This window comes from Chaetodon auriga, chromosome 9 (assembly GCF_051107435.1).
Source record: "Chaetodon auriga isolate fChaAug3 chromosome 9, fChaAug3.hap1, whole genome shotgun sequence".
In the NCBI taxonomy this organism is placed as follows: domain Eukaryota; kingdom Metazoa; phylum Chordata; class Actinopteri; order Chaetodontiformes; family Chaetodontidae; genus Chaetodon; species Chaetodon auriga.
Genome location: NC_135082.1, coordinates 1157575 through 1177623, shown reverse-complemented (window position 1 = coordinate 1177623; position 20049 = coordinate 1157575). Strand labels below are relative to the sequence as shown.

General features: G+C 42.8%; 2 protein-coding genes across 6 annotated transcripts in view; both read right to left on the bottom strand.

Annotated features, from left to right (window-relative positions):
• The window catches only part of LOC143325469 (storkhead-box protein 2-like), a 159640-nt gene that overhangs the window by 83638 nt on the left and 55953 nt on the right, over positions 1–20049 (bottom strand). The gene's annotated exons all lie outside the window — the stretch shown is intronic.
• The window catches only part of LOC143325471 (uncharacterized), a 38108-nt gene continuing 20741 nt past the window's right edge, over positions 2683–20049 (bottom strand). The window contains exons 1-3 of one of the 2 annotated variants that reach the window (XM_076738519.1): positions 15994–20049; positions 7543–11490; positions 2683–6146 (exon numbers count right to left, since the gene is read on the bottom strand). The exon at positions 15994–20049 is cut by the window's right edge and continues 20741 nt beyond it. The gene's annotated coding sequence lies outside the window, so the exon portion shown is untranslated. Of the gene's footprint in view, positions 6147–7542 lie in introns of both variants that reach the window. The other variant, XM_076738518.1, reaches the window with a different exon arrangement.

Here is a 20049-nt window from a genome sequence, read left to right as displayed (position 1 = left end):
CCCTCCAACTCTGCATAGGCATCTCTCCTTTCTCCTGCTGCCCTCAATCCTTCTCAGATCCACAATGAAACGACTGGCAATCTTCCGTAGTCTCTGAATTCATTCACTCTCTCTCACACACACACACACACACACACACACACACACATGTGCCACACAAGTGTGGCAGTGAGTTGGTGTGTCTATTCCACTCCACTGGCTAGTTGTTAGCCTAACCTGGTGCCTTTGCTCTCCGCGTCAGATTCATCTGGGATGAGGGGAAGGCACTGTTTGAGTCAGTCAAAAGTGGTCACTTTGTAGGAAGAGTGGTAAAAAAACACAAGCCTAGATCTCAGTCAGAGAAAAGACTGTGCAGTGAAGGGTGGAACGAAGGGAAAGAGAGAGGGAGAGAGGGAGGGTGCACTAATACAAAAGAAAGTGAGAGGAAAGAGGCTGCTCAGCCAGAAGGAGGGGAGAAAACAACACAATCTCCATGGGAAAGACAGACACACTCCTTTTCTACCTCCATCCATTATCACTTCTCCAGGACTTTATTCACACACACCAGTTGTTGATCCTCTGGAAAAAAAAAAAGTGTGTCTATGTGTGTGCAATTTCCCAAATTGGGATCAATAAAGAAGCAGTCTAAAGTGTGTCGGAGAGAGTGTACTTTGGCTGAGCAAAGGGACAATGGAAGACATGTGAAAGAGGAAAATCCACAAAAAGCAACATTTAGCAGGAGAAAGGGTGGATCGAGAGCAGAGGAAGTGCAGCTGTGCCTGTGCTTCTCCTTTGTCTATTTGCCTCTGTCCTTCTGCCTGCTGTGCATTCACATTGTTGTGGATGTGGATCATGCTCCCTTCCCCGCCCCCCACACGTGACCATGTGTTTGTTCAAAATCTTGTTGGACGGAACCCAATCAGGACGGGCCTCTTAGTTTTACTACTTAGTTGCACACTGAAAAAAACAAGCTTCAACATGTCTTTTCTTCAGTAATGGAGTTTACACACGGGAACAGCTGATAGCTGTGAGCAACATGAACGTACTCCCAGCAGAAAGACCGGAGATCCCTGTGGAAACAAGGAGAAGGAGGAGGGGACACAGAGCTGGGGTAAAGTGCCGTGAGAAGCAAAGGCAGTACAAACCATCCACACCATTTCTTACTATGGGGACCGTGAGATCTCTCCCTAAAAACATGGAAGAGCTAACGGCACTAACCAGACTGCAGAAAGCGCATCGGGAGTGTAGTCTCATGTGCTTCAAGGAGACTTGGTTGAATGAACTCACGCCAGACTTGCATGTTAAGCTGGACAATTTTCAACTGCTGATAGTAGACAGGAGATGGAAGGAGAGCAAGAAGATGAAAGTTGGGGGCATAGCAATGTTTGTAAACACACATTGAGCAGTTAGGGATTAACATTCAGCCATATCTTCCAAGGGAGTTCCCACATATCATCGCAATAAATATGTACATCCCCCCCCATCGGCCGATGCAGCATGCGAGCTCCAACACACTGTGGTCTCACAGCTGCAGATATTGCACCCCCAGGCCCTCCTTCCTTGTCTTCCACTCTCCCCATCTTCACCAAGTATGTTAAATGCCACATCAGAGACACAACACTGGACTTACTGTATGCACACACTAAAGATGCTTATAGTTCATCAGCCCTTCCCCTGCTGAGCCAGTCTGATCGCAACCTGATTCATCTGCTCCCTGCAAACATACCTCTGGTGAATAAACAGCCACCAACCATAAGGTATGTGAGAAGATGGTCAGAGGAGTCCAGTATGGCACTGAGGGACTGCTTTGGAACCACTGACCGGGAAGTGTTGCAGTTCACACGGGGGAGGACATTGACAGTTTTACAACTTGCATTACTGGACTACACCAACTTCTGTGTGGAAAGCACTGCGCCTACCAGGAAGGCAGTGGAGGATCTAGAGATTTTGCCTTGGAGTGGCAAAGGTATCGCATGAGGTTCCAGCAGGGGGGCTTAGTTTGTGGATGCAGCAGTTTATGCAAATTGCAGAAATCATTTTTACTTAGGTTCAATAAAGAGCCATTGTACCATCAAGGGAAAACTGATTCAACCACCTAAACCATCTTTTCTGAAAGTATTTTCCCTCAGGATGTGATCCAACATCACATGAGACATGCCCCGCCCTCCTCACTGCAATGCTACCCATACACAATACCTTGGGTATAGGTAAATTAGGTGTCTGGCAAATACCTCTGGGCTTGTACCATTAAGGGAAGACTGATTCAACCACCTATACAATATAATTTCTGAAAGCATATACCTTAAGGATGTGACCTGACATGGTTTTTGACATGTCCCAGCTGCCTCTTTAATTTGCTACTCATGCAGAATACATTGTGAGTAGGGTTATGAAGTGTATGGCTAATACTTTTGGATCTGTACTTTAAAGGAAAAACAGATTCAAACTCCTAACCATATCTATTCTGAAATGATTATTCCTTCAGGATGTGATCTAACATCATATGAGACATGCCCCACCATCATCATGGCTATGCTTCCCATACATAACACCAGTGTAAACTCTGCAAATTAACACCCCAAGGTCAGGATAGATAGCTAAAGCAAAAGCACCAGAAAATTCCGGTGGTGCCGTACGAGCGGCAGCCTGTTACAGCAGCTCTCTAGACTCTTAGGAGTTTTTCTTCTCTTTTTCTATTTTCTTGTGCGTCTTCTTTATCCATTCTAGTTCTGCGTGCTTGTAAATCTCTGGTGCATCAGAGAAACCAAGCACGGTAACTCTGGTACTACTTTTTCATCACTTTGCAACTTGTGCAACTTTCTCCACGTCTGTGGGTCCGTGAGAGACAATGGCTCTCATTATTTACAGTAGCGATCAGCTGCTGGCCCTGCGTAACAGCTGTGCAGCCAGAGGAGCAACCTGATGTCCCCCGCGAGCTACGGAGGAGGATGTGGGGGTGCCGCGCTGGGATCAAACGCCACGACAGGAGGAGAGCCTATAGACTGACTCTCCCGTCCGTCATCATGGGGAACGTAAGATCTCTCTCCAATAAGATGGACGAGCTAGCGGCGTTGACCTGGCATTATCAGGAATTCCGGCGGTGCAGTATGCTATTGTTTACTGAGACATGGCTTGGAATGCAGCACACAGACGTGACTGTAGCACTGGATGGATTCTCACTCATACGGGCAGACTGGACAGAGAGGAGCGGTAAGAGGAAAGGAGGAGGGCTGGCAGTGCTTGTGAATGATAGATGGTGTAACTCCAGGCACATCACTATCAAAGAGCAGCACTGCTGCCCAGACATTGAGCTGTTGGCTGTTAGTTTGAGGCCATATTATCTACCACAGGAGTTCTCTCATGCCATAGTGGTGGCTGTGTATATTCCTCCCTCTACAAACGCCAATGCCGCCTGTGACGTCATCAACACCGTGATCAGCAGGCTGCAGACTCAGAAACCACAGGCCCTCTTACTGATATCTGGGGATTTCAATCATGCCTCTCTGTCCTCCACTCTGCCCAAATTCATCCAGTATGTCACATGTGCCACCAGAGACAATAAAACACTGGACTTATTCTATGCCAACACCCAGGAGGCATATGAATCATCACCCCTTCCCCCTCTGGGAAGAGCTGATCACAACCTGGTTCATCTCCTGCTTGTATACAAGTCCCTTGTTAACAGGCAACCAGCTGTGTCCCACACAGTGAAGAGGCGGTCTGATGAGGCTGAAGAGGCTCTGAAGGACTGCTTCGATACAACAGTGTGGGATATATTCAGTGAGTCTCATGAGGAGGACATTGACAGTTTGACAGACAGCATCATGGACTACATAAACTTCTGTGTGGAGAACACTGTACCCACCAGGACTGTACAGCGTCATTCAAACAACAAACCCTGGATTAATCCTGACATTAAGGCTCTTTTAAAGGCGAAGAAGAGGACCTTAAAGTCAGAAAATAAAGAGGAGCTGAAAACTGTTCAGAGGGAGCTAAGAAGGAATATCAGGGAGGGGGAGGACAGATACAGGAAGAGAATGGAGGAACAGCTGCAGGAGAACAACACCAGGGGAGTCTGGAGAGGCCTGAAAACAAACTCAGGCCACCAGGAGCCAAACTCCCAGGCAGCTGGGGATCCAAGGTGAGCAGATGAGCTGAACACCTACTTCTGTAGGTTTGAGGAAACATCTGCCCCTCCCCCAGCTGCACCAGCACTGGAGCAGCCCTCTTTTGATCTGCCAGCATCCTTCCCAAGTACCCCACTGACCTCCCTCCCACAGTATTCAGCTCATTGCCATCAACACCACCCCCCACTGCTCCTCCCAGCCCCCCATCCACTTCACAAGACACTCAGCCCCCCTGCTCCAACTTGTCCCTCACACCTCTCCAGGTGAGGAATCAGCTCAGGAGGTTAAAGACCAGGAAGGCTGCACGACCGGACAGCCTCAGTCCCAGGCTCCTCAGACCCTGCTCTGATCAGCTGGGAAGGGTGCCACGTCTCTGGAAGACGTCCTGTGTGGTACCTGTGCCAAAGACCTCACATCCCAAGGACCCTAGCTGCTACAGACCGGTGGCCCTAACATCACACCTCATAAAGGCCCTGGAGCGGGTAGCCCTAACTTCCCCCTTTGAACCATCAATGCACTGAGGCATTGGAGGTGGTGGCTCAGCGGGCACATGGAAGGTAGGCTAAACTCTCATAGAGTGGGGAAAACTCAACCTTACCAGTTAGTTAGTGATCCTCTGGATGGGGAAGGGTCAAATAGACCTGGGCGCCAACTTTCTGGACTCTGTCCTAAGAGGAAGCTCACTAGTGGATAACCAAACCTTCTGGCCCTTGCGGTATTCTGGAGCCTGAGACCAATGACGGTTGGCAGTGGTGGTGTAGCGACCCAATGCACGGAGGAGAGAGGATCTAGCCTGGGACCAAGTGCGGCAGCAGCGGTGAATGAACCTCTGAATGGAAGTACAGGAGAGAGAGGTCTCCTGTCCTTCCATTCTACCCAGAGCGTATTCTACCCAGAGGATTTGCTGTGACGAGGAAGAAGGGTTCTGGGATACCATATACCACAGTGCCGTCTCCATCTCTTCGTTCATCCGTTCTGTTTGGCCGTTGGACTAAGGATGAAATCCGGATGATAAGTTGGTTGTGGCCCCCAGCAGGCTGCAGAACTCCCTCCAGAACACTGATGCAAACTGGCCCCCCTATCCGATACCATGTCGGCAGGGAGCCCATATAGTCAGAAGACATGTTGCAGTACCAGTTCAGCTGTCTCTTTAGCACAGGATAGTTTGGGGAGAGGCACGAAATGAGCCATTTTATTGACGCAATCCACAACAGTCAGTCCCTGCCCTGGGAAGGAGGAAGTCCAGTAACAAATTCCAGGGAGATGTGTGACCAAGGATGGAGAGGGATAGGAAGGGGTTGGAGGAAGCCAGCGGGTGACTGATGGGATGGCTTGTGCTGGATGCAGACTGTTTTTGTGGTCAGTTTAGACCTGAAAGGGTCTTGCCCTCGAGCCAATGTCGCCACTCCTCCAACGCCATCTTGACTGCTGATAGTTCGCAATTACCAATGTTGTATCTTGTTCACCGGGGGACAGACATCGAGAGAAGTAGGCCCAGGGGTGAAGCTTCTGGTTCGAGACTGACCATTAACCCTCTACTGCATACCGTTGCCCTCAGGCAACAAACCACATTTTTAGATCCCACACTGGCCCTTTAAAAGAAAAAATATGTTTTTTTTTTTTTCAAATAATACGACCAGACATATCTCTGTCAAATGAAATGACAATTTGAAGTTGGTGTGGCCTTTTGTTTGGGAGTGGAGCAGTCCTTTCAGGAAGTCAAGCCGCAAGGGACACATCGCCACCAATTGGTAAGATAAATGTCACTTTTTAACATGTTTAAATTTAAATAACTTTATACCAAAAATATGTGCATGTGCATGAGTGTGCAAGGAAGCATGTTTGATTGTTTAAATACTTAATTTGTTTTTATTTATATACTAAAACTGTGGTTTTTCATTCGTTGCCTCAGGGCAACATTGTGCGGTTAGCCCAATTTTGTTCAGGCAATATAATGCATTAGCATGTGTGTGTGTATGGAGATGTGTTTGTATGCATTAATGATCATAGTCAATGTTTTTCCTTTACAATCTACTGATACTGATACAGGACACGGATGTAAAGACATTTTATGGAAGGAAGCAGCAGGAATGTGAGGTTAGGGCCATTCCGGCAGACAGTGAGGACAGTGAGCTTGATGACAGTGGCAGTGAGGAAGTGGACCAGGAGGAATGGATCCCTGAATCAGGTTTGAAGGACACTTGGTAGCTCAGGGGTCAGTTAGGGGTCAGTTGGTAAAGTAACTGTGTGTGTGTGTGTGTGTGTGTGTGTGTGTGTGTGTGTGCGTGTGTGTGTGACACTTCTGACTGACCACACTGGAGCCAACCCTGTCACCGAGGTTGACAGGTGATATTATTTTCTATTATCTTATCACATTCTTTCTGAAAAATAGATGATCTGTTTGGTTTTAGCATGTTTTCAAATGTAAAGCACAATATGAATAAATAAATAAGTAAATAAATAAGTAAATAATCTGTTATTGTTATTACAGGTGGGATCGCAAGAAAAAGAAATACATCAAAGTCCCCCACCCTGCTGTGGTGCAGGGGTATAACCAGGGCATGGGTGGGGTGGACCTCTGCTTCACCCCCAACCACAACTGCTTCCTGAAGTTCCACACTGAATAAACATCCCCGAATCAGGTGTGTGAGATACCTGAGGGCTTAGGGGTCAGTTAGAGGTCAGTCAGTGTAATGCAAGTGTAACTGTTTGCAATGTGTTTGTAATAAATTGCTTGTTTATTTGAATGTTTTATTTGTTGAGTTGTTTGATCAAATAAAAACTTTGAAAACATGGATAATATTGTGTATTTTCCTTGTTCCACTAATATAACTTATTTTAGAAAACCTTGGTGTTTTATTACCCTTGTCGCACATTGTTGCCTTGAAGCAACAAACCAATGGGGGGGGGGGGGGTCAAATTTTATTATTGATCTATGATCAGGGACCCCAAAGCTCCCCCAAAATAGGGTGTAATATTTTTTTCCCCAAAAATTAAAAATAATAATATTGGCATCAGCCCCTGATGATGATCAGCTGATTAGAAACGCAATAAAATATACCTGGGTACAATAAGCTACCGTTTTGGATCCAGATTGTTTGCCCAAGACCCCAACACCTCAACAATCCTGTGTGCATCTTTGAAACGTGAGTGAGGATTCCCTTCCTCCTGCCTTTGATGATGGGCTGTGTATCTGACATCTGCATGCAGTTTGAAGTAGCCATGAGTGTGGCACTATTGCGAGTATTGTTTGTGTTACCACTATGCCGGTAACCGGAGGTAGCTGCTAACTGGACTTCAATCTGCCTGTGTCCTGCTTCCAACTCCTCAATCATCTGATCATAGTTTGCCTGTTCTCCGCCTCTTTCCAAAGTGTCCCAGTGCCTCACCTTACCTAGAGTGTTCCCCACTTGTTTCAGGCAGGAAACATCACTACAAATGCATCACATCCTGGACACAATCTTTTCCAATTTTTCCCCTCACACACTACGGAGCATTGTATGCCCAAATAACCAGACACAAGACGCAGTTTCTTCCCATAGGCCATCACTCTGATGAACATTTAAGTCAGTCCTACAGTGAAAATAGTACCAAAACATCCACTCACTTACATTTTTATAGTCTAAAATGCATCATTTTTAATGCACTGTCAATATAAATCCTGCTCACCACACTGTACATAATCATCCACTCCACTTACAGAACACTTGACTTGTATACAGTTTTCATTCATGTGTATATATGTATGTGTGTGTGTGTGTGTGTGTGTGTGTGTATATATATATATATAAAGACACCTATTTTTCACATAGGGAAAGGTCTCTTATTTATCTTTAATTGCTCAGCCTAGTTCTCCTTGTTCTTTGCTGTTTCATCTATTAATGTGTATTAAGAGCAATGAATGTGCATTAGGAGCAAATTCATTTTATGTGTACACATACTTTGCCAATAAAGCTGATTGCGATTCTGATTAAGACTGACTTTTATTTTTTGGCTTTTTCTAAACTGATAGGATTCATTTAATTGTTGACATTATTTAATCTTGTTTTATGTCTACTACTTTTACTACTTTGTTTTAATTGTAGCAATTTATTGCCTGTCAGCCTTTGAAATATGAATTGTTTTGTAATGGAATATTTGTTTTTGAAAGTAATTTTCACTTTCCTTTGTGGAATTGGTGGCATGAGTACAGACATTATTTTCACTTCTGATTAATGATTTTCATTCCTCCTAAAGCAGTGCAGTTGAGGTTCTCAGAAAATCATTTTAGTTCCACAGAGGATGACCACTGTTGCTTGATGAATCTACTGATCTCAAAATTTTCAAGCAGTAATGTTTTGAGGCACCATTTATGGGGATGGAGGTATGATGATGATGATGATGATGATGATGATGGAGGTAACTGTTATGCAGCCTTGGGGGAAACTAATAGTGTTTTGATGCAGTGGATCTCCTTGCTAATGTCAACAGAACAGAATGATGACACAAAAATGTGATCACAATGAAGGTTGAATCAAGATTGTGATCTTATTTCGCAGTCCTAAACCAAATAACACGGGCAAACCATTTACAACAGCTGCTTCCCCTACTTCAGAACAGTTGGTCACAACCAAACTTGATCAGCCAGTCTTGCATGCTTTTTTATTTATTTTTTTTAAACTTATTTTTATATTATTTACATTCAAGCCCCAAACAAAAAGAACCCAATAAACCCCAATTTGCACACAGTAAAGGTCTATCTCTGTAGGGATCCTTTCCATAATGTCAGACAATCAGAATAACAGTATAAGAGTTTTTCCCCCTGTCCTTCAGCACGGCTTTGCCTCTGTCAGGCCCACGCTACAATATTACTCATATCCCTCCACTGGCTCCCAGTTGCTGCCCACATCAAGTATAAGTCCTTGATGCTCGCCTACAAAATTGCCACCAAAACCGCTCCAAACTACCTGAACTCCCTCATTCAGGTTTATGCTCCCTCCCGCTCACTACGCTCTGCTCTGGAATGGCACCTGGTGTTGCCAGCTCAAAAAGGCCCTAAGTCTCTAGTTAGACTCTTTTCTTCTCTGGTTTCCCTTCCCTTCTCTGGTGGTACAACGAGCTACCAAACTCCATTCGTTCTGCAGAGTCCCTCTCAATCTTTAGAAAAAGACTGTAGACCAAAATTTTACACATACACACACACGAATTCACTCAATGCACTCTGCATTCATTCGTAGCGTAATGTTTTATTGCTCAATGTCTTTATCGTTTGCTAACTTTACCTTGCTTGCTAATGTGGGTGAATTACCTGCTAAATAGAGTAGCATAAATACTGTCTTGAGCAGGTAATGTCAGCTAATTCATTCATCAGTCCCAGGACTGATCTGATCTTACTTTATCAGCTAATGTCATGAAGGAACCAAAGCCGTACCCATGCAGCATAGCTAAGTTACGGCTAAATGGCTAACTTTAGCTTGTTTGCTCACCAATGTTAGCTAGATATGATAGCTTGGAAACTTACTTCACCAGCTAATGTGATCCATGATACTAACTTATATATTATAACACATTGTTATGTTGATATTAACCAACAATAAATTAAGTGATTTGGAGTGATTTGCAAACGGCAAGCTAGTTAGTATTATTTTGTCCAAATAAAATACAAGAACATGACAGATAGTAATGTTATTCTAAATATGATGGTAACTTTTCTTCCAGCATTTAGTGCTCATTTCAGCATTCGGTCTCATGTATGTCATGTCACATTTTTTTTCTGATTCAGGACGAATGATGCCCACTTGCATCTAAGAGCACAAGCAACAGGATGCTGAGTGCAGTTTACTCAATGGCCATCAGCGTCATTGATAACAAGGGTTTTCTGAAAGTTAAACAGAAAATTCAAATAAAGCCAGAGCAAAACAAAACCAATTTAGAGTTGGGTTGTTGTTGCAGCTATTATGTCTTGCTTTGGTAATACTGGAAACTCCTGTCCTGTCAGCACATGGCTTTGAATTTCAAATGAAATTAATTATAAAAGCATACAAAAATGGAAGTCATACAAAACAGGAGAGAGAAAGGTAGAGAGAGGTAGGGGGACAGGAAACCCCATGCCTGCAGGCACACACAGCTGGCATCCCAAAACACACACACACAGCCCTGTTATAAACACAGAGAGACATCTGATTGGTAAGTAATTTTCCTCCTGATGAAAGGCTCATGTGTGTCTATGTCTAAAGACACACAAACACAGAGAAAGAAGTGTGGTAACCACTGAGTTGTTGTAACTTGATCTTCTGACTAATGGCAGCTGTACTATTGACTGCAGCAGACACAGCTCCTTGAGTGCCTCCTAGTCAAACAGACACCCAGACATTAGGCTGTTAATACAGTTGGGGAGAGCTTGGCAGGGCAGAAGACAAGCAGAAAGAAAAGTGAAGTAACTCAGAATAAGTGGCAATACTCATTTTTTTTCTTACTGTCAACAAATACTACATGCAAAGCTACAGCCTGATATATCTTATCTTCCTATCCATCTGTGCAATAGAGCTCCATTGTTGTCCAAAAATGAATAAAAACACATCAATGAGCCAAACCTTCCACTCAGTGACATGTTCTTTCATTACCATGAAAACACTGCTGTCAGAAATACTCACTACAGGACCATACACTACTCACAAAAAGTTAGTGATGTTTGGCTTTCAGGTGAACTTTATGGAAAATGTAAAAAGTTCACGCTACAGTGATATTATATCATGAAAGTGGGGCAGTTAAGTAGAAGCATGCAATGGTGCTTTCCTCATCTCAAACAATTTATTGAAACAAAAGCCAACAACAGTTCTGAGTATACCACAAAAAAAATGTCAGTGTCTCAATAACTTGTCATGTGCCCTTGAGCACCAATTACAGCTTGACAACAATGTCTCATGATGTTCATAAGTCCACTTATTGTCTGCTGAGGCATGGCATCACACTCTTCTTGAAGAGTGGCCCTCAGGTCATTGAGGTTCTGGGATACGGAGTTGCGAGCCTCTACACAGTGACTCAGCTGATCGCATAGGTTTTCTATGGGATTCAGGTCTGGAGAAAGTGCAGGCCACTCCATTTGAGGTACCCCAGCAGTCGTTCCCTAATGATGCGACCTCGATGAGCTGGAGCATTGTCATCCATGAAGATGAAATTAGATGTAGGGGAATCAGGTCATTAAACCTTCAGGTTTATGCTACAGCATAAAACCCAACGGTTTTTGGGATTTTGTAGGATTCTAGTCAAGTGTATGATCAACCAATTATATAGTTGCTAATGATCATCAATTTGAAACAGTAATCCAGGTACATCCATCTACTGTCCGGAGAAGTCTGGCCAGAAGTGGTCTTCGTGGAAGAGTTGCAGCCAAAAAGCCATACCTCTGACATGGAAACAAGGCCAAGTGATTAGCTATGCACGATAACACTGGAATTGGCATACAGAAAAATGGTAGCAGGTGCTCTGGACTGATGAGTCAAAACTTGAAATATATGTCTGTAGCAGAAGGCAGGTTGTATATATTGTATATTGTATATATAAGATATTTGGAACCACTTAACAGCCGAGTTCCTTCAAAAACTGTGTGCAAGTGTACCTAGAAGAATTGATGCTGTTTTGAAGGGAAAGGGTGGTCATATCAAACATTGATTTGATTGATATTTCTCTTCTGTTCATTCACTACATTTTGGTAATTGATGAAAATAAACTATTAACGCTTAGATTTTTGAAAGCATAGTAAACATCAAAATCAGTAGCGGCTGGTGAAAAATATTCTAGGTGGGGCTGTGCCATATCAAGTCAGTTTCAGTAACCATCCCGATCCAACTGAACAGAAACGGCAAGATATCAGTGCTCTGTGAAATAATAATTATTTAATGCCAATATTAATAACTTGAGGCATTTTTGCACAAAACATCAACAACATATTGCACAAGCACAATTTTTGCAATAAATTACTTTACTTACTACACATGTTTACCTTTTTATATACAGCTGAGCACATGAAACAGTGCATTAGTGGTAAATCGACAACGCAAGTATTCAGAATCAGAATCAGATCAGAATCAGATGCTTTTATTACTCTCCCGAAGGAGAAATTCCATTTCAGTTACATCCCGTCCAAGAAACACAAAAAAAGACAGTGACACAACAGGGGAGGACAGGAGCGGGAGAACTGTGGGTCGCACACATGAGGAGCGCCCCGTTTACTTAGATGTGAAAGAGGAAAAACAAGAGGGAAGAAGAGGGTAAAAAAAAGCAACTCCCAAACTAAGCTCCTGTGGGGGGGGGGGGGGGGGGGGGGGGGGGCACAGTGTGGGATTAGGAAAAAAACACCTTGGCGCATAAGCAACATAGTAAGACATTACAACAAAATCTCAAGGACTTGCACATGTGGGAAGGGTGGGGGGAGTTGGGGAGGGTAGGTGTCGCAGCACAGACACTGGGGGCGCGTGCACGCAGCCACATTTAAGTGCCTCGCAACTGCGACAAGGGAGGGGGTGGGAGCCACGAAGGCGTTGAGTTGGAGGGTGTGTGCGTGTCATATGTGTCTTCGTGTGTGTGTATGTGTAAGCCCGTGTACTTCATCGCCACTCAGTCCAACCCACTGTCTCTGCCGTCTGATAACTGATGACGAAGACACAGCCATAGCTGTGGAGACGACCTCGGAGAGTCCTGATCCAGAAACAAAGTTCACAGGAGTAGGGGGGTGATGGGGGAGGAGATGGGGCCGGAGCATCTTGTCTGCATAACATCCAGGAGAGTAAAGAGACACCGGCCTTGGGAAGGCCAGCTATCTCAGGGAGCCAATGAAGATAACAATTGTTTTGGGGCAGGCCGACACTGCAAATTTTCCGTCTGCCTTTGAGTCTCTCTGCGTCTCCCAGTGTCTTTGTTCAAATATATCCAAATTCGGTGGCCAATTTCACCCGAGCCGAGCTGAAAACTTCTCCAAGTTGGCATCCATCCTGTGAAAGAGTTCAGGAATCGCATCCAGCCTGCGATTTTGATCAAGAATTGCATCCAGCTTGCGATTTTGATCAAGAATAGCATCCAGCTTGCGATTTTGATCAAGAATCGCATCCAGCTTGCGACCGAGCTCACACATCACTTGAGTCTGAGTGTTTACAGCCCTGCTCATTCCCTAAATCGAGACTGGCAGCTTCTTGATTGCCAAAAGTGCTGCCAACATCTTCCGAACTTTGCGATAGATCAGGAAACTGCCAACTCCAGACAGCAGAAAGCCTGTTATCATAAATCCAATTATGAAGATGTCTTCAACATCCTCAACGGAAAGGATCGACAGGCACACGATCCTCCACTTCTCCCAGGAGTCCATCGTGTATCCGGCTGCAAACGTTCCGTCAGGGCAGGCGGGCTCTCCTTCACCCTGTCTCTTAGTTGAGAAAATTTGGTCAATTGCGTTGAGAGACCAGCTGACCAAATCCATGATTTTAGGCTTCGGAAAGAAATGCAGAGAGAGGCTCCAATAGATCAGACAAAGACAGCACAAGACAAAGAGCAGCAGCAGGACAGATAAGGGCAGGGAGGAAGCAACAGAAAAAGCGTCCGCCTTTGTTGAGAGCCAGAAGAGAAGAATGTTTTAAGTTATGTTTTAAGTTATGTTTTAAGTATATTAAGAAATTAATACTGGAATAGAAAAATACTGTAGAGTAATTTATGATAAAGCTAAATGTTACTAATATGATCAGAACCACAACAATTAACTGATTTTTCAATTAGCAGATCAAGAAAAATACAATCTGCAACAATTTTGATAATTTCAACATTTGAGTGAACAATCCAGAAAATGATAAGCTGATTACACATACAATAATATAAGCAAACACACACTGTTTAGACAAAATATCAGAAATTTCTTAAGTGCAATACATTGCTGGATGATGTGTTGTGCTAAGGTCAACTTTATACAAAGAAAATCTGGTCAAGGGAATGAATGTGTGTGTATACAGACAGACATTACTCTCCTGTTGAAGAGTACTTTGTATGAATATGAAACTGGCCTGGACAAAAATGATGGTACCCTTAACCTAATATTTTGTTGCACAACCTTTGAGCCAATCACTGCAGTCAGGTGATTTCTGTAACTCTCAGTGAGACTTCTGCACGTATCAATTCCTGGTGAGCAAACTGCTCCAGCTGTCTCAGGTGTGAAGACTGTCCTTCTCCAGACTGCGTGTTCCAGCTCCTTCCACAGATGTTCAGTAGGATTCAGATCATGGCTCACTGGAGGCCACTTCAGAACAGTCCATTGTGTTGTTCTTAGCCATTACTGAACCACAACAACATTGTGCAACAAAAAAATGTTTCATATCCCTTACTCCTGTAACAGTCCATACCGTATCTGTCCCAGTCATTTTGAAGATCACACACGGGAAGCAATATGAAGCGTTTACATGACTGCATCCAGCTAGCCAAGCCTTCCTGCTGTACCAATTACAAGAGAAGCCTCTTGTATAAACTTTACCTTTCTTGCTGGCTTGTTGGCTTATTTTGATGTTAGGCTGATCTGGGCCTCACTGTTTTACTTCGAGTTTTTCCACCAATGTTCTCCTCTCAAATGGATTTTGGAGAAGAGACCGTATATTTTCACTGTCCGCGTCGTCCATCATTGTCATTGTCATCACAGATATCCAACGTACTCCCACAGGCACACTTGGCTTGGGGGCAATATATTTATCGCCCTTTGGGCATCAGATTTGACGACACTGATTGGATAAATTCCTGTTGCTATGTCGAATCTCTTGTTGGTAATTGGCTGCTCTGCCGCACTGGCAGGGCGATTTTTCTATTGCCCCAGCAACTCAGCAGAGATGAGCAGGAAACTATTTTCCCTGAAAATTATAATTTATATTTTTTATATGGCAGCACGGTGGTGCAGCAGGTAGTGCGTGTGCCTCACAGCAAGGAGGTCGCTGGTTCGATCCCCGGGTCGGGCAGGGCCTTTCTGTGTGACGTTTGCATGTTCTTCCCGTGCATGCGTGGGTTCTCTCCGGGCATTCTGGCTTCCTCCCACAGACCAAAAACATGCTCATTAGGTTAATTGGTGACTCTAAATTGTTCGTAGGTGTGAGTGTGAATGGTTGTCTGTCTGTGTGTCTGTCTATGTTGCCCTGTGAACGGCTGGTGACCGGTTCAGGGTGTACCCCGCCTCTCGCCCATTGCTAGCTGGGATAGGCTCCAGCCCCCCGCAACCCCGAAAGGGATAAGTGGGTATAGAAGATGAATGAATGAATGTTTATTTTAAAAATATTCATTTTAAAAATGAAAAATCAAAAACACCAAGGGGAGTGGTGCCCGAGCACCCTCTATTGGCCAGCCGCCACTGATCAAAATGCTAGACACCATAGCATATATCACAGAGGTAAGGTTAGGTTTAGAATTGGGTTAGGTTAGAGTTAGATTTGGGTTAGATTTGGGTTAGGGTTAGAGTTAGGTACAGGTTAAGGGTTAGGCAGAGTTAGGTACAGGTTAAGGGTTAGGCAAGTAGTGGTGATCGTCATGTTCAGATTGTCTATAGGAAATGAACAGAAGTCCATGTTGTGCCCCCACAAGTGATTGAAACAATCATATGTATGCATGTTTACATGCCTGTGGCGGTGGGGAGAGTAAGACTTTATTCCTTTCTCTTCTTTAATCAGAGCAGAAAACCAGCATATACACACACCACTATCACTACAGGCTATAGAAGACGTGTTTCACTATACAGAGGAGACAAACAGCTCGTTCTGTTGTCAGTTGGAGAGTTACATAAGCATTTTGTTCGTCTATCAACTCCTCTACTTCCAACATAGAGAAAACATGCATTCTTCATGGATATCACATGAAATTACTATATCTACATCCCAATTCTCTTATTTCACACCTCCTTGCTCTTTGATCCACAGATCACCCAGCAATCAATCAGTTCCACCATCAGTCAGGACTTCTCTCAATCCTTCTCAAAGAAGCTGCAAAGAGAAGGTTTAGGAGAAGGATTAAGTGACACAACACCATCCTACGCTGTTGATGTCATCATAAGTTGGGTGTTAAGATTGACCACAAAACTTAACCAATAATTAGAAAGTATACAATATAATATCAATAACATATAAGCTACACAGAGAAATTAAAATCAAAATTACAATAGTAATTAGGCAATCGCAGTAAGGTAATAGCATAAAACTGATGTCGCACTTGAACTAATGCGAGTACACCATCTCAGGCAAAGTAACAGTGTTGTGTTTCGTAGCAGCAAAGTCAGCAAAATATAGAATGTGACAGTAATATATGATACTGTCAGCTATAACGCCATACACCAGGATATTATATGATGATCAGGGATCGACCGATATCATCAGCTGATTATCGGCACCGATATTCAGCATTTTGACACATATTGGCATCGGCCTTTTTTTTTTTTAATCTGACGATCGATTTAAAACTACTACACTACTCTATCTCCAGCATTGTCCCACCCACAGCACCACCTGATTAGTTACACGCAGAGCCACAGCACGGGTAACAGCCAATCAGCAGTGAAAGCTGTGCATGCACAGTGCTCACACACACGGTGGAGAGGAGAAAAAGTTTTGCGAGTGAAGAAGCTTCGGAGGGCAGATATATGTTTCAAAGGTAAGTTAAGGCAGCAGGCTCTCTTAAAATTGTATAAACATCCCAGTCCTCTATACCTCACAACTACTAGTAACGTTACTGTGAGCCCTATAACGTTCTAGAAACATAAGCGGCAGCTCTGCTCAGTTGCAGTCCCTCCAGAATCACTTAAAACAAGATTGCTGATAATATCGATATGGAACAAGTCCGTAATAGTAGAAGTATGTGTGTGTGTGTGTGAGAGTAAAAACCTAATGAACTCACTTCATTCCAGTTTTATTGCAGGGAAGCACGTTGAGGTGAGGGCTGATTAGCTTTTAGCTAATGTTAGCCCATCTAGCCCATCCACTATGCTAAGATACTGTAGGCCAGGAGTGGCCACACATTTATGCCTTACAAGCTACTTTTCAAATGACCATGTCAAAATGATCTACCTAGACTAAAAATGCTAAATATGTTTTAATTTATACTTTTACTGAGTATACTTCACACAATATATGTTTGCACATGTTGCATAACTGCATGAACCTTAATGGCACACTACAACCGAGTACATTTCTGGTCATTACTGTACGCTGATGAATTGCACTACATGGAATAAGCTGGTTTGCTGACTCGAATTTGCGTAGCTTGCCAGTTGACTGCACATGCGTGGTGACTTGTTTGGCAGAAAAAAAACAAGATCTCAGACTGGCTGCCTTTCATGTCAATCAACTGGTAAATGCCATAGGAAGAATGGATTGTAGACTAAATAACATTTTTTTTTTTTTTATTGGCATACGATCTACTAGCGTTACCTTCGTGATTGAAAGGTTGATCGCTGTCTCTGTATTGGGCACCCCTGCTGCAGGCTATTTAGTGTTTTTAATGGTTTAATCACTTGAAACAAGTTTGTTGATAATATTGATAGGGAAATAGTCAGTGATAATAGTACAAACTGCGTGAGAAAGAGTAAAATTCAGTTAGTTTTATTGCAGGATAGCACGTTAAAGGGGTTGCTAGAGAATTGTGTGTGTGTGTGTGTAGGCCACATGAGAAGCTGCAGAAACTGACAGCAAAGCACTGTCTGTCTCAGAGAAAACTGTAGGGCAATAATGGTTGCTTAACTACCAAATTATTTTAGTTTACTTTTTCTGTGTTGATTGAGAGATCCCAAGCAGCAGAAAATGATATATAACCCCCATAAATTTAACATATAGTTTATTTTATGGTTAAATTCACTTGCCATAGTAAATTACAGTTATAATTACATTTCCATTCATATAATTACACTTGTGTTTTACAGATGTTCAGTTGCAGTTCTAACATTTGTGTGGGTGCTGTTTCACCGGAAGTCCAAAGGGAGGTGGTAAACGCCATAGAGTAAGTTGTTCTCAGTAGCTAAGCAGGAGACAGAGAAGGAGTAGGATCATACGCGGTGATACGCAGTAGAAGAAGACAACCGAATTTGAGCATACATATGGAGCTGCGAGAGGAAGAAGAGAGAGAAGTTATTTTTAGTCAGTAAAGTTTGGTTGATAGTGTTCGAGAGACACTTACCTGTTTTTTCGGGACATGCTGGTTGCCGAAGGAGAAGAGGAGAATTAATGTTGAAGTGTTTAAATTCTCTGGTGAGTGTAATTTTTCTTCTTGGTTAGCGCTAGCTAATGCTAACTTAACATGTGTGAGTATTAAAAAAAAACAATCGGAAGAACGTGTGTGACTGAAACAGAAGCACTGTAAACCGTTTTGTAATGTGAATTATTGTAAGCTATTATTGCTGGTAGACATTATTGCTCAGGAAATACTCTTTCATTATGGGCAAGTTTGTATGTGTTTAATATGTGGACAAGTAAGCCAGCAGTGCTGGCTGCTCTCTGAAGAGGACGACCAGAAGATTTTTTTCCAGCGAGTGGGAGGTTTGGCGAGGATCTCAGCTGTCGCATGTGGAGGGAGACAATCCAAAGGTGTCCTGAGATGCGCTGGATTTCCACTCAAAAAAAAGGAGCCTCTAACTGAACTGAGATCTGACCATAACAAAAAGACGTACTGACCTGACTTAACAGAACTGGATTTAAAAGGAAAAGAACGACAATTATTTTGGGTTATTGAATTTTTCATTAGTGTGTGTGTAATAATAATAAATCTGTTTTTTTCTATTCTTACTCAAGTGCATTCGGGTTTTGCTTACCATCCTCCTTATCGGGCCTATGTGTGAGATATTTGTAGCTACATATTATATATGTAGCTACTTATCAACAATTGGTTAATCTACTCTTCAAGTAGTGGTTACAGACATATTGTCAGATGAAGTGTGCCCTGAAGCTGTCTTTGATGGTAATGGTGTTCATGGATGAATAGTCTCTCCTATTGCTATTGCACTATTTTCTCACCTATAGTAACATTAATCGTTAGTAATGTAGCAGCCTAGTTTTGAATGACAGGGTTCCTGCTATCACATGTTGTTAAAATATAACATTTGCATAATAAGATCAACTACAGGCTTCCCAAATGTTGTAATAAATCAAGCATGATGAGTTAAGTATATGTCAGCATGTGGCCCCATTTTTAACTCTCTCTCTTTTTTTCAAAGATGCAGATGGATTTGTGCACAACTCTCATCATTCCCAGGTGAGCACGTCTTCAGTGAAATCTCTGCAATTTTTGAGAGCAAGAGAGGCTGTCTCACTGGAGAGCACGCTCTGCTTTTTGCACCACAATCTGGTGCTGCTCAACTGGGACTACTAATTGATTTGACTCACATTTCTGTACAAATTTTATTCAACTCTGTTTTATTTACTTTATAAAACTTTAGGAAACTACTTATTTATTTAAATTTTCAGTTAACGTTATAAGAGATGCTGCTGAACCTGTGAACTCCCTGGACTTTTTGTTTTTGTTTAAACTTAAAGAGAAAGACAAGTGAAATAAAATACTATTTCAGTTATATTGAAATTTTGGAAAACTTTATTTGCTGTAGAAAACTTTTGGGGAGCTATTTATTTGTTTAATTTGTCATTTAACTTTATGAGACATGCAGCTGAGCCTGGGAGCTACCTGCACTTTTTGTTAGAATTTTGAAACAAAGATGTCTATTGTCTAAGATAAAAAAAAAAACCTTTAATATGTTGCAAATCTGAAAAGCTGTTTAATAAACACATGCTTAAAGGCATTTAAATGAAGTTACGTGTTGGAGTTTGTATCAATCAAAATTTTGACGCCTGTATTTTCACTTTTACTGCAAATGAATATTGGCTCCAAATATCGGTTATCAGCCTCCTTGACGACTAACAATCAGTATCGGTATCGGCCCTTAAAAAAACACATCGGTCGATCTCTAATGATGATA